Source organism: Podarcis muralis, chromosome 10 (assembly GCF_964188315.1).
Source record: "Podarcis muralis chromosome 10, rPodMur119.hap1.1, whole genome shotgun sequence".
In the NCBI taxonomy this organism is placed as follows: domain Eukaryota; kingdom Metazoa; phylum Chordata; class Lepidosauria; order Squamata; family Lacertidae; genus Podarcis; species Podarcis muralis.
This window is the reverse complement of record NC_135664.1, coordinates 55,959,861-55,974,520: the sequence shown is the minus strand read 5'-3', so window position 1 is coordinate 55,974,520 and position 14,660 is coordinate 55,959,861. Positions and strand designations below refer to the sequence as shown.

At 45.1% G+C, this 14,660-nt stretch overlaps 1 protein-coding gene across 1 annotated transcript in view; it reads left to right on the top strand.

The window, feature by feature from the left end:
• The first annotated feature begins 3,533 nt into the window (after positions 1–3,533).
• CHRM2 (cholinergic receptor muscarinic 2) overlaps positions 3,534–14,660 on the top strand; it is a 175,932-nt gene continuing 164,805 nt past the window's right edge. The window contains exon 1 of the mRNA XM_028746317.2: positions 3,534–3,804. The gene's annotated coding sequence lies outside the window, so the exon portion shown is untranslated. The remainder of the gene's footprint in view (positions 3,805–14,660) is intronic.

The window sequence follows — 14,660 nt, the reverse complement described above, 5'->3', positions numbered from 1 at the left end:
TTACTAATAGGAGAGGTGAGTGACCAATATTCTGCTGACCAATATTCTACTATTCCACCAGACCCAGTGCAATTCATCTGTAATTAGCATTAACCTTCCACACTAGGCCTTCAGTAAGTCTGACATCCCCAAGTGATATAACCACAGAATTGCAGAGTTGAAAGAGACCCTGAGGATCATCTAGTCCAACCCCCTGCAGTGCAGGAATATGCAGTTGTACCATACAAGGATCGAACCTGCAGCCTTGGCATTATCAGCACCATGCTTCAACCAACTGAGCTATGCATGGTCTATAAATCAACATTGCCCCTTCCTTGAAAGGGATCAACAAGCATGGGCAGGTAAGCCTTTTTAATCCTTGCACTGTGCAAACAAACAGTATTCTAGGAGCAGAGCAGAGCCTTTATTTCAGTAAACCATTTAAAAAGAAACAGTACTGATTTTTCATTAAAGGCTATATGCAGCGGTGTCCAAAGAGAAAAAGTCTAGAGGTATAAATGTAAAGGGAAATAGTCATTGTTAGTGCTTCAAAGCTGTCAATGGATCTTCCCATTTAAGTTACTATATCCACCCCCCAGCTGACCCGCAGGCTATATTTGGTTTATGAGGTGAGGTTTTTGCAAGCTAAGTATCCTTGATACTTCCTCTTTTAGTCTTAACTATGTTTTCCCAGGTTATTAGGGTCTAGAACAGTGTTTCCCAACCTTGTGCCTCCAGCTGTTTTTGAACTACAACTCCCATCATCCCTGACTAGCAAGACCAGTGGCAAGGGATGATGGGAATTGTAGTCTAAAAACAGCTGGAGGCACAAGGTTGGGAAACACTGGTCTAGAACACACCTCTACCCATGCATTAAGAGAGCGTTCTTCTTCAACAACAACAAAAATCTGATTTAATAACCACCATAATTACTGCCCATTTAAGTGCTCTGCTTTGTGGAAAATAAAGGAGAAATTGTATATGGTAACAGAGATGGAAAGCAAAGAAAGAAAAGAATAAAGGAAATGTAATGGTACTTCAAGAAAAAGAATAGCATTTCCGGTGAAAGTCCACAGTACCAATTTTCCAATCATGACTAATTGGTGTGTGTGTGTGTGTGTGTGTGTGTGTGTGTGTTACACACACATACACAGCTATAAATATGCCGAGAGAGTGGAAGGGGAAAGGAATGCTAAGCATCTCAATCATGATATTTGAAATTACTGGTTATCTCAAATTACTAGTGCACTCCTATAACCCTACAACCATCAAAGCAATTCTTAACCATTCTGGCACCCAGTGCCACACACCAAATGATCTGAGTATCCAGTACGAAGTTATCTAGATGAACTACCATCCTCTCTCCAGTTCCGATAAAACCATTAATGCAGAGTAGAATCCTCACTCCCTTTATGCCAACATTGAAAGGATGGGAAAGATGGGAAATGGCTGCTCTGATTTTGAGCACAATGGGACAAAATTGGTGAGTAATTTCTCTTAAAGTATCTCAAGCATGTACACCAGGTACTTAGATGATTCCTGGGGATGCTGAAGTGACTGTTCCTGTTGATTACCTCTCTCTCTCTCTCTCTCTCTCTCTCTCTCTCTCTCTCTCTACACACACACACACACACACACACACACACATATGTCCTGATAGGGTAAACTGCAAACACTGCCTGATCCTTAATTCAGCATGTCTGACCAAATTAACTTATTTATCCTTTTCCCATAGACAAATATTTATAGATAGAGCTTCTGAAGTTAAGAAGGGTTTGGAGCATTCGAAAAGGAATATGCTTTCCAGAACTAGTACTGATCTGATGAAGTGGCCTCTAAACAACAAATGCTTATGCTATAATAAAATTTGTTAGTCTTTAAGGCGCTACAAGACTCACAGTTTTGAGGATCACAAACTAATAGGACTACTCCCCCCCCCACACACCTTTGGATATAGATGGTGAGAGGGAGGAGAAAAGGGAGATGGGATCCAAGTTTATCAACCCTAAAGAAAAAAATAAGCTCATATTTATGTGGAAACAACTCACAGGGAAACCATAGTTTGTCCCCTATAAACAATAATGACGAGCAAGATAAAGACTTCGAAAGATACATCCTGCTAAAATCCTTGAGGAACTGTCCTTTTGGGGCACCTTCCAAGCTAGAAGGCAAGGGAGCTGTCCAGCGTGCTGAAATTGCTCCGTGAAAGTTGTCCCGATCCCGGGGGCGATAGGACGACGTTTTACGTTCATTGCCTCTGTTTGACTTTGAGCCTTGGCATTCACATTCGCCGGAGTTTAGGTCATATGCGGCTGCGCTTCTACACGCAGTAACCTGCTCAATAAATCCGGTAATTATTACACTGTTAAACTGCTGGCACCTTTCCAAAAGCAAGGCATTTAGGTGCAACTGGAGTTACAACAACCGCGGGAAACTGATTGTGTATTAAACTCTTGCAAATGCATGTCGTAAATGTGTTCCTTTGCCACACACACACACACCCCTTCCCCCAGTTGTATATTCATCGGAGGATTTTGGAGAGGGCATAGCCTCTTGCTAAGAGAACTTCCAACCCCGCTCGCAGTAAATCCATGGAAAATTCTGTTTATCGAAAGGGCTGCTATCTCAGCCTCTGTAAATATGCTTTGCGGCTAAATCTGTAAGGGTCCTCGGGGTCATTCTCAGCGTATGCGACCCTTCGCGCTCACTTAAGTCCCCGTGATGTTTGAGTATGTCATCAAATACCGAGTGTACCGAGGCAGTCGGCCACGATCTGTCAGGCTGCACAAACACCTTGCTTGCTCACAGAGCTATGTCTAACCAAAACCTTCACGCCCCACTCTCGAGTGACCTGTGAAGGGGAAACCTCTTCCCTTGGGCTTCCAACCCACCTGCCTACTCCCCCCCCCCATGCCTATTTTGCTTTTTTGGGGGAAGAACTGCATGCATGTTAATAACCAGATCCACAATTTAAGAGAACGTGTGCATGCACAACACGGAAATCAGCCTCGCTTAGTCCATTTGATCCTAGTCACTCCTACCAAGTAAATGGAGATGGGGTGGCAGTTGTGCAAAACCCCGTCTCGGTCACGTTTACTCGGAATCAAGTCCCCACTGCATTCCGCGGTGCTTACTCGTAGGTAAACGTGCATAGGATTGCAGCCTAGCGGACTTCCCCTATGGCTAGATCGCTTGACCACATTGGAATGGTCTCGTTTTACACGATGGGGCGATCTCACCCAGAGCTATTGTTCCTATGTCACCCCTGATCCGCGCGCGCGTGTGTTTGCTTATGTTTGGGTTCTGCAAAGCAAAAGATTTCCCAAAGAAATGCGAGACACTCGCGCAGTCCTCCTCTCCGAAAGCTGCGACCGGCTTGTCACTTCCATCACTAACAATCTGGTTCCGATCGTTCTGCTGGCGCGTTGGGGGCTGCTAGGCACTCAAGGGTCTCGCCAACAGCCGTCATCGGGGTGGGGGTGGAGTAGGGGGTGTGGAGAAGAGCGCCTGGCTCTGGAGTACTAATGCCGCGTTGAACGCCTCTGGAAAGATTTGGAGGAAAACAACGCCGCGTCTCCACTAGCGAGGAGCAGCTTTGGGGGGCGCCCTGAGCGGCTCTCGGCTGGGCAGCGAAAGAGGCTGGTGGGGCGCTTTTCTGAACAGCGGCTTGACTGAACGCACCCCCTGATTGAGCGCACCCCACTTCCCCCTCCGACGATGGTCTAGGGCCCCTTCCAGGTTGGGGTTCGGTCACTTTCTGCTTCTCCAACGGACAGCCCGATATGGACCCGCAGCTAGCCCAGCGCGCGCCTCTGTCTTTCCAAGGTAGGGCATTTCGCCGTTTCACCCGCTGCATTTCAAGGAACGTCTGGCTCGCTCGTCTTTTGTTCCCATCCGCGTTAATGTAGATTATTTTCATTGCGCACATTGCACGACGAATCTCGTCTCTGCCCCGAACTTGACATTCGCTCACACTTCTGTAGTGCAGGCTCTGGATGGCCACGCATTGACCTGGGCTGGGAGAAGAGGACGGGGGTCCTACACCTTTAGTCGTCTCCTAGGGAAAGAGGGGAGTTCCCAGGGATGGCTTGTCCCGCCGGTGAAAGACCCTCTTTTGCGACGCGGCTATTGAAGGCGTAGAAGCTCTTCTGCATCTGGCTACCTTCCATGTAAATCGCTTAATTCCATTGCAGCTGGTTGCCAATTTCCATCAGCTCACAGAGCCAGCATGGCCAATGGTCAGGGAACATGGGAGGTGTGCAACATCAAGGGGGCCACTCCTCTTGGGTCCCTTACCCTGACTTAATTTTCCAGTCAATTGATGTACTCAGTACTGGAGGCAGCCAGACGTGTGAGTTAGCTAGGCTGCAGGGACGCAACGGGGGTTATTTTGTAGTATTTCTAATGGTTCTATTTTCTGATTAATTTACATTCTCTTTATCTTTCTGCCAGCCGTTTGGGACATATAGTCAAAAGCAGGGTACACATTCTTTAAATAAGTAGGTAGATAAATGTGGAAAGTCCTTCCATCCAGATGTGTACTCTGAGAAGGCTCTTTCACACATGATGAACTTGTTGAAGTGCATGTGTGGAGGAGCCCACAGAAGGATCTTTCCCAAGAAGGGTTGGCGCTGGGAGAGCGAGAGGCAGTGGTGGTACTGAGATGCATGAAGGTTGGAAGGCGGTGAAGGTAGAGAGGAGAACGGATGGCAAAGAAGTTTGTCATTGCTGATGTTTATTCATGAAGGGGAGTACAATAAAATAGATGCAGAAGTTTAAATCAAAGTGGGAGTTTGGTGCTTCGAATGAGTTATGTAAAGGAAGGAAAAGGGAGTGCTAGATTCCAAAGCCAGTATCAAGGATTGGATCAAAATTTACAGGGCAACCTTAAACATTTCTACTCATAAGTAATCCTCGTTGAATGCAATGATACTGACTCACAAGTACATGGGGTTAGGATTGCAATCTTAGCTGTGTTTTAAATTGGTAATGTCTACACAGCCTAAGTCATTCTTTTTCTCCATTTGGATTGAAGCTGGTTTGGGGGGAAACGCATCAGAATGCAGTATTTCATAAGAAACAACAGGATAGGTGTAGATTGTAGCCACCATCCTGTCCTATGTGCACACACAACTTCCTAAACCATCATTGGGAGTGTACTGGGTGTGCAGTAAACAGCAGTGTGTACATAGCCTTAGTTATGTTTATAGCAGACCCATTGAAATCAATGGGACTTTAAGATAGTCATGAATAACTCAGGCTGCAATACCCATTTATCTGACAGCAAATCCCATTGAATTCAGTGGGAATTCTGAAATTCCGGGGAAACAAGTCTGTTAAGTCCGTGCTGATTTTGATGGGTCTATTCTAAGCATTGAGTATGGATCCAGCTGCAAAACAAGTGCAACACAGGTGCAAAAAGCACCACAGTTGATGTAAGGAAGACGTTTATGGACAATGCAATCCTTTCCACATTTACTCAGAAGTAAATTTCACTGAAGGTTATTCCCAGGTAAGTGTACATAGGATTGCAGACTTCAATGCAGTGATAGAAAAAATGCAAAAAAATAGCTTAGTTAACTTCTATATAGCATTTTTTTTCAGCCTTGCAGGAGGGGGTTATTATGCATAGGAGGAGTGGAGTAAAGTGCAGCCAAAGCATGAAAGATGGAAACCGGCAGGGGCTGGAATTAGATGCAACAAAGAAGTTAAACCCAATGCTGGGGTTCTGTGTACTGATGGGATCAGGCATTGAGATTTAGTTACAACTATAAAGTAAAATTGGGACTGGACAGGGAAGATAGAAGCATGGCAGAGTTGATGTGGGCAGACAAAATATGAACCGACAAGCTCCAGCCCCCCACCACAATGTAGGAAAATGTTTTCTGAACAGCCTCCCTAGTGCAGCAATGCTCCAGAAACGCATCTCTGTGCCCCTGTGGGTGCCTATCAGGGATGCCTTCAGAACAGTTATTGCAGAGGTCTTGAGAAAACACTTCTGGGAAGGTCAGATGGGACGGCTCTTGGGGGGGGGGGGGGAGAGATGGTGACTGTCATTCCCTGGCTAAGCTCTAGTCAGAAACTCTATTAAATATCTCTCCCTCCAATAGATCGTGCTTACGTTCCGGTTAGATAGCCTTAATAGTGCTGCCTTGGCTGCTCTGGGGTTTTGCAGTCAAGAGCTCCAGGCATTCAGATCAAGGGACCATTTCCAGAGTTTTATGGTCATTCGAATGCCCTTGAATCAGCTACATTTTTGCCCCTGCTACACTTCCCCTGCTACACATACCTCTAATTTTCTTTGGTAGTGAAGTTGTTGTTTTTTAAGTAAATCTCAGATCGCATTTATAAATGGATTGGTTTGATTTCTAAGATGGGGGAAATGGAATCAGCCAGCATTGCCAATTCAAAATCAGCAGTTATTTCTTATCTTGGATAGACACAAAGGTTTATCAAGGCTATGCTTGTGTACATGAGCATAGTCAGATATTTGGTTGTGTCTAATTGAAGAGGCAAGGGCTCTCCTTCCAGGGTCTCTCAAGCCTGCAACCAAACCGGAGGAGCCAGTCTGACTATTGCTGCTTAAGTGAGTCAGAACCATCACGAGTCTACTAGGCTCAAGTCCTGAACACATTTACCTGTGAATAAGTCCCATTGAATTGGAACAGCTGGGTGTTCCTGAATATGAAGCATGCTGTAGTATCATCCAAGTAGAACTTTAGGGCAGATGCCCAGGTCCTGTTAAGCAGGAAGGTCCCCAAATGCAGCAAGGTTAGTTTTCAATATGTTCCTAGAATCATAGAATTGTAGAGTTGGAAGGGACCCTGAGGATCATCTGGTCCAACCCCTGCAATGCAGTAATCTCAGCTAAAGCACCCATGACAGATGACCATCCAACCTCTGCTTAAAAACCACCAAGAAAGTGAAGCCCACCATCAGAAAGATCTTCCTGATGTTTACTTGGGAGTCTCCTTTCTTGTAACTTGAAACCATTGGCTCAGGTCCTACTATCCAGAGCAGGGGGAAACAAGCTTGCTCCATCTTACATTTGACAGCCCTTTAGATATTTGACTATCACATCTCCCCTTAGTCTCCTCTTTACCAGGCTAAACATACCCATTCCCCCTCAACTGTTCCTCATAAACCTTGGTTTCCAGACCCTTTGTCATCTTGGTTGCCCTCCTCTGCACACATTCCAGTTTGTCAATCTCATTCTTAAATTGTGGCACCCAGATCTGGACACAGTACTTCAGGTGTGGTCTGATCAAGGAAGAATAGACCGGGACTATTACTTCCAATGATCAGAACACTATACTTCTCTTGATGCAGCCTAGAATAGCACTAGCTTTTTCTTTTGCTGCTGCATCAGAAGGTTGACTCATGTTAAGCTTGTGGTCTGCTAAGACCCCTAGATCCTTTTCTGCACCAATGAAAGCATGCTATGTACTACTGACCTGCGATCCATGACAATAGCTCAGCAGCTCCACTTCTTTTACCCAGATCCACTTCCCAACAGCCCCGAGGCAAGTTGCAGAGTCATAGTTTCTGTGGTAGGTACTCCTACAACAAAGGCAAGACCCACTGTGGAAGAGGATTTTTTCAGTACCATCCTAGTCATGTTCCAAATCTCTCCAAATCCACCAGACCTTTTCATTGGAGCTCTCATGTTTTTCTAGGGAATATAGGAATGACATATCTGCACTTCAAAAGTGCACATACCACATACGCATATATCAGCATTTCACTAAAGACTTCTTGGACTAGTCATTTGGTAAGGACATCCAAAATTCTCTGCAGGAGAGCTCAGCTCCTTCTAAAAGAGAGGAATAGGGACCAGTGGTCCTTCATATTTTACTGGATTTCACCAGCACCAACCAGATAACCAATGGAAGTTTTAGCCTAGCAAAATCTGGAGAGCTATAGGTTTCCTCTCCATGCCCTAACAGTATTACAGTTCACCAAGTTCCCTAGTCAAAAGGAGTAACTGTTAAATTAGTTTAAGTCCACACCATGGATAAGCCTTCAAATGCTGTGGCTACTACCTTTCAGGCGAGAAATTCTGTGGTCTGAAGCTCCTGATGTGTTTCTAAACGAGACTAAGTTGCTTTGCTGCTGTTGAAGATACTGCCACAAAATAGTGTTTAAATGGTAATACACTGCAGAAATTGCCCAGTTATCCAAATGTCTCTTGCCTGGAACTTTCAGGCCATTCCCACAAATGATGCTTACATAGGCTTTTTTCATTTCCTGCATCGGGGATTCAAATGAAAATCTTCAGGCAGCCTAGAATGTGCATTCAGTTTGAAATTGGCTTCTATACTGCATGAAAAGACATTCACGAGTTATAGTTGCCGGTCTAAAAACTGCTCTTATAATTGAACTAGCACTGTGCAAAAGTGTCCATAATTTTTTGGGTGCAGAGTTATTAAAATCCATCTTGAACTCTCCATGCTTTAGACTAGGGCCAATGCATGTGTAAGGAAAAGAACCCTCCTCATTTAACTGAGCATTCAATTATCTGAGTGTCTTGGATGTCCCCTGGAGCATTCCGATGAATGGTGCTGTGCTATTATACTAATAATGATGATAACAGCACTGAAAACAATTCTGTAACGATGATCCTCACATGAATTAACGTCACCTACGGGCCCATCGTCTAACATTTTGTCACTGCTGTTTCTTTATTTGATCAGTTCCTTAACAGGGAACGGAGAGGCATCCTTTAAGGCTAGCCTTAAAATACACAATGCACAATTTGGTACCCAGCAAAGTCTGAACATCCACCATAAAAAGGCTCTTGGTGGGTGGCATCCTTATGTCTGATGGTCCACAAGCTGCGTATACCTGCAAAAGAACTTTCTTCTAAGTAAGGGGTTTAGGACTAGTAAAGGGTTTAGTCATGCTGCACGATCCAATACAATTTTTCTTGGGAGTGACTCCAATTGAGTTCTGTTGACAGGGAAACTTAACACCCAGTAAGCATGTCTAGACAGCAGTTCTGTGTTCTATTGGAGTCAGTGAAAATTACTCCTGAGCAGATATGCATAGGCTCGGCGGACAAGTGTTTCAGCATAATGCATTACTGCCCAACCATAACCATGTTTACTCAGAAGCAAATCCCACTTTGTTCATGAGAGCTTATCTCCAAGCAAGTGTTCCCAAGACTGTGTCTTCCATGCTCCATGTTCAAATGTGGGCTTTGCCTTCTGACTGTTTGTGTGCTGGTCATATATTTCTAAATCTGAGTTCTCACCCACATACCATAATACCCCATTCCCATTTCAGTGTTCTAGCACAAGCTCTGGCTTTTTAAACTAGCAGAGTCAAGTGGTTTGAGCCAAAGGTATACTATATAATAATAATAATAATAATAATAATAATAATTCTGTTGCATGCAGAAGGCAGAGTGGTGTTACTAGGTAATTCTAGACCCTGGACTTAAGAGTCTTACAAGGGATTTAGATTGCCATGCATATTATTGCAATTGCAAAGCACACAACTGACATTTCTCTTCCCCTCATACCCCCTCATTCCATGCTTTACAACTGCTTCTGTAATCCTGATACGCAAGACAAAAACAGAGCTTGCCAACCCTAATCATACACTGAACATGTGTGGTTTGGCATTTTAAGTTCACTTAAGTTTAGAAGAGGGGTGAAGAATCTCAAGTCTTGGGGCTGAATGTGGCTCTCTAAGCCTCTCTGTCTGGCCCTTGGGACTCTCCCCACAAACAGTGATTTGGGCGGACAAATCAGGATAAATGCTGAGTAAACAGGATGTCTGGAAGCTGCGTAGGCTACAGAAGAATGAAACCAGATCCAGAAATGTTCTTCTACCTTGTGCAACTACCTGTGCCCACAAAAACATCAGATTCTAGATAATTTTATAGCACTGCTTGAAATTACTCTGGTGTAAGTTCTGGTGCAAGAACTTGTGGAACACCGCTGGCAATTATTTTCCTTCCACTCATAGCTCCTTGGATCCAAGCCATCCCTTTCCTTCACCTTCTTTGGCTTACATAACACAGAATCATTGACATTTATGCAGAAGAATGTCCTGTGGTGTATACACTCAATCAAGTGTCTATAGCAGGCATCCCCAAACTCGGCCCTCCAGATGTTTTGGGACTACAATTCCCATCATCCCTGACCACTGGAGTTGTAGTTCCAAAACATCTGGAGGGCCAAGTTTGGGGATGCCTGGTCTATAGAAAGGTAACCTTACACCAGGAGCCACCAATCTTGTGGAGCACATTTGGATATTTTGAGAGTGAGGTGGGCACCACAGATTATTTGCTTTCCCATAGGGTCTGGGTAAAAGTGGGGTCCAGTGTAATTAAAACAGATCCTTTTGCATTTGAATAAATTTACTTAGCCCCCCTCCCCCCCCGGCAAAAGGTCATCAAATTAAACCTTACTGCACCATAAAAAGTCCCAGATCTTATGCTTGCCAACATCTTGTAGTTTTTATGGTTCAGTAAATGGAGACCAATGTAATCTATAATTTGGTGGACTTCGTAAGAGTGGACAACCCTAGGGGAAAAAAATATATGAAATTTCAAGAGGATCCATTTTAATGGATCCTACCTGTGTTGGATCCATGAATGCATGTTCCTCCCACTCCACTTTCTCTCCCTATCCCTAAAGGTAAAGGTAAAGGGACCCCTGACCATTAGGTCCAGTTGTGACCGACTCTGGGATTGCGGCACTCATCTCTCTTTATTGGCTGAGGGAGCCGGCGTACTGCTTCTGGGTCATGTGGCCAGCATGACTAAGCCGCTTCTGGTGAACCCAAGCAGCGCATGGAAACGCCGTTTAGCTTCCCACCGGAGCGGTACCTATTTATCTACTTGCACTTTGACGTGCTTTCGAACTGCTAGGTTGACAGGAGCAGGGACCGAGCAACGGGAGCTCACTCCGTCGTGGGGATTTGAACTGCCGACCTTCTGATCAGCAAGTCCTGGGCTCTGTGGTTTAACCCACTCCATTTACCTCCCCCAGTCTCCCAAATTGCCCCCTTTCCCCTCCCACCCCTGCTTCCCTCTCAGTCATTTTGCTTTCTGCCCAGCTACTCAGGTGCCAAACTGAGTCTTCAAAAGCACACAGAGTTGAAAGATGTGAGAAAGCGTGTCACTCTTTCAACTTCCTTATTCTGCTCTATGTGCTTTCCAGGAGCAGAGGTGGAGGGGGACAGACATAGCTAGTTTTGCCATCTCATGATAAAGGGAGCAGTGAGTGGTGATGAGGTACCGAAGCTGTGAGGGCCCCAGGAAAAGCCTTCAGGGGTGCCATTGGGCCCATGGTCACAGGTGACCCTAGGGTTGCACTTTCCTGGGAATTTCTCCAGAACAAGCATCACCAGAATCTAGGAATGCTGTGCAAGGGTAATATCACACTTACATCCATTTGGCTGGGGCTTGCACAGAATGATGATTTATGATTATTATTAATTATTACACTCTGTGCGTGTGAACTACAGTTCCCAAAATTCATTGAAGGAAGGCATGTGCTTTAACTGCGATTTAAATGTATGGCGTGTATGCTGCAATTATCTCCTTATTGCAGATAGAAAACTGAGGTTAAGAGAGAGTAGCTTGCCTAAAGCCTCTTAATGCATGCAGGGGTGGACAAAAACCAGGCATTACCTGATTCATAGATCAGACGGTTGTAGTGCAATCCTCATGCCTGTATATTCAGAAGTGAGTTCAGTGGGATTTACTCCCAAATTAGCATGCATAGGATTGCAGCTTTAGCTACTCCCCTGTATCAGCTCCAGGAGAGCTTTCAAGAGTCCTGCGCACTTTCTGTTCTAAAAATAATAAAAAAAAAATAAAAAAATGAGTTTGTTGATGACAGATGTTATACCAGATTTAAAAGAACGTTGTTTACCAGAGAGCCACAGGATTTCAGAGAAAGAAAAAGAGGGAGGGAGAGAGAGAGATCTGCAGAAATGGCTTACTAATACAACATAATTCCTAATTGTTTCTGATATGAATGCTGCAGCAAAGAAGGCAGCGAAGGAGCTCATGGGTGTTCTAATGAAAAACAAACACAAGTACTGCAAAGTCCAGAAATTGGACTATGAAGTCAAGAGTTAGATGGCTTTAAAAGTCTGGTCTCATATTTCTTTTCTTTTTAAAACTAGAATATCTAAGGTCTATCAATATGTTTCAAGATAGATGCAATGCTAAACGTAGCTCTAGGAAGCACATTAAGAATCCCCCCCATGGCAATTTCCTTAGGACTACAGCATGCAGCTTTTTGCATGTCTCATTTTTGACTCCAGTCAGGACACCACAATTGTTCTCTTCCGATTTCAGCTCTGATGCTTCAGTTATACCAAGCATGTCACCCCACCCTATATAAGCACATAAATACATGCCACAGTAGCAAACAAATTCAATACCCTGCCACACACACAATCTAGGGGCTAGCTTATTTAATTAACCAAAGGCCTGGGAGTAGATATATCTTTAAGCACCAGGCAAAAGCATTTAATAAAGGTACCAGGCGAGCCTCCCTTGGGAAGGCATTCCACAAGTGGAGAGTCACTGCAGAAAAGGCCTGTTCTCATGTTGCCAACCTCTGGAACTCTCACAGAAGAAGCCCATGAAGGGCCTCAGGTGATGAATGCAGGGTCCAGGTTGGTTCAAGGCTTTATAGGTCAAAACCAGCATATTGAATTGGGGCCAGAAACTACCGTATTTACTGCTCTATAAGACGCACCAGACCACAAGACGCACCTAGTTTTTGGAGGAGGAAAACAAGAAAAAAAAATATTCTGAATCTCAGAAGCCAGAACAGCAAGAGGGATCGCTGCGCAGTGAAAGCAGCAATCCCTCTTGCTGTTCTGGCTTCTGGGATAGCTGCGCAGCCTGCATTCACTCCATAAGACGCACACACATTTCCCCTTACTTTTTAGGAGGGAAAAAGTGAGTCTTATAGAGCAAAAAATACGGTAATTGGCAGTGCAGCTGGGCCAGGATTGGCATTATATGCTCAAACTAATTTGTACTGGTGAGCAACCTGGTCGCTGAATTCTGAACCAGCTGAAGTTTCCAAACTGTCTTCAGAGGCGGTCTCACATATAACGTTTAGCAGTATTCTAGCCTAGCAGTTACCAGAACATAGACAACAGAAGTTTGGCTATCCCTGTCCAGATAGTGGCACAGATGATGGAAGGCACTCCACACCAACAAGGCCACTCAAGCCTCAAATGACAGCAATGGATCCAGATGCATCCCCACGCTGTGTACCAGCTTCTTCAGAGGGACTATAACCCCATGATGAGTAGGCAACCTCCCATCCATCTGGCCTAGGAAACCACCCACTAACAGTAAGGTAAAGGGTAAAGGCACCCCTGACCATTAGGTCCAGTCGCAGACGATTCTGGGGTTGTGGTGCTCATCTCGCTTTACTGGCCGAGGGAGCCGACGTTTGTCCGCAGACAGTTTTTCCGGGTCATGTGGCCAGCATGACTAAGCCGCTTCTGGTGAACCAGAGCAGCGCACGGAAACGCCGTTTAGCTTCCCACTATTTATCTACTTGCACTTTGACGTGTTTTCGAACTGCTAGGTCCTGCTAGGCAGGAGCAGGGACCGAGCAACGGGAGCTCACCCCGTCGCGGGGATTCGAACCGCCAACCTTCTGATAGGCAAGCCCAAGAGGCTCTGTGGTTTAGACCACAGCGCCACCCAGTCTTACCTGGATTGAACTTCAGATATTGGTTCTCATTACCAGGGCAGGACAATGATTCAGCACATCCACTGCCTCACGTGCAGATGCAAAGGAGAAGTAGAGCTGTGTGTCATCAGCAAATTGCTGACAATGTACTCCAGACCTCCAGATGACCCCACTCAGCAGTTTCATGTAGATGTTAAACAGCATGGGGAGGGGGGATAAAATCAAAACTCCGTGGGGCTGAAGAAAACACCCCAAACATCACCTTCTGGAAATGACCATCCAAGTAGGGCAAAGTAGTGCCACCCATCCCTAACTTGGACAGCTGCTCCACAAGAATACCATGGCTGATTTGACCCACTTGCTAGCAAGGACTGTGGTTCTGTTAACTTGTAGATAGCTGAGAACCTATCCCTGAACGATTGCCAGAGTGGTGACTCTTCCAAGAGTAAGACTGCAGTCTATTGCTGGGAGATGGTAGCGGAACAAGAGCTGGACTGGCAGGTACAGAGACACCACAAAGTATCAACTCTGTGTCCGCAAGGTCTACTCCAGCCTTTGCCAACCTGGTGCCCTCCAGATGTTGCTGGATCGCAACTGCCATCAGATGTGCTGGCGGTGCCTGTTGGGAGTTGTAGTCCAACATCATCTGAGGGGCTTCACACTGGTGAAGTGTGGTCTACTCTTTACTCGCACTGACTGGCCAGTCTCTCCCAAAGGATGACAGAGCAGCAAACATTTATTTCTTCTCTGCTTAATTTCAAAATCTGAGACCGCAACTGCATGGGGAAAGCAAAGCTTATGGGGGGCATTGTTTCATTTTTATTATGTTATGCGTTCTGTGTTTTTATGTTGTAAGCCTTCCCGTGATCGTTGGGTGGAGGGCAATATATAAATCTGAAAAATCATCATTGCTATCATCATGGAGCTCAGTGAGATTTCCTTCTAAACAAGCATGTATGGGATCCTACTCTAAAGCTGCTGTCTGTGAAGGTAACACAC